Raw genomic sequence first — 985 nt, 5'->3', positions numbered from 1 at the left:
ACAACACAGGCAAGTGGGAATTTATAGCCAAGAAGCAAGGTAGGGCTCAATGGATAAAAAATTACTAAGAAGAAACATTAAGGTTGAGGGGGATTCTGGTGAAATTGACCTAACAGGATTCTTGCTGAAGACAGGCCAGGACGATCAGACATCTCCTGCTGGATGGTGGAGTTTGAGGAACCTGATCAAGCTATTGAGGATGATAGGATATGCAGGGTGGGGAGTTCTTGCTAAACTGACTTAGCAGGGCTCTTGCCAAAATTAGATTTTACAAGAAAGAGCGTAGATGGGCCTAGGAGAAGATTCAGGAGACTGACTAAAGGTTGGTCAAGCAAAGCATCTTTGTCAAAAGACACCTCCAAGTTCCAAAATGAGAAGTTTAAAATGGCATTTAAAATATGTTTGTATGTACACATGGAGAAATAAGAAACATGATAAATTTATATATTTTCTTGTAGACAAGTTTGTGATACATTAACTAAAAAATAGTGAATTGTAGATTCACTTTTATAATTCTATTTCACAGGAAACAAATTCAAAAATCAATCTGTGTTTGTGTGTGTGATAAGCAAATTATATAGGCTAGATTATATTACATAATTTGTGAAATGATGCATGTTGGTCACTTAACATGTTAGCCTTAGATGGCAGAGACAGAATATAGAGATAAAATAGTTTTTTGACTTTTAAAAAGAGACAGGGTCTTGCTGTGTTGTCCAGGCTAACTGGAACCCCTAGACTCAAGTAATCCTCCTATCTTAGGCTCCTAAGTAGCTGGGACCACAGGCCATGTGCCAGGAAAAATTGTTTTTTTTTAAATGTAACTTTGTATAATCTCAGTTATTACAACTAGCCTGTATCATTTTTATAGTTTGAAAATCCCCAAATTAAGGAAAGTATAAAAAACTACACAACTAAGTTTTATGTAGTTTCTAGATTCAGCAGTAAATTTCATACTGATTCAGGATTCATTTGTAAATTTTCC

Source organism: Piliocolobus tephrosceles, chromosome 8 (assembly GCF_002776525.5).
Source record: "Piliocolobus tephrosceles isolate RC106 chromosome 8, ASM277652v3, whole genome shotgun sequence".
NCBI lineage: Eukaryota > Metazoa > Chordata > Mammalia > Primates > Cercopithecidae > Piliocolobus > Piliocolobus tephrosceles.
Note: the sequence above shows the minus strand (reverse complement) of the source record.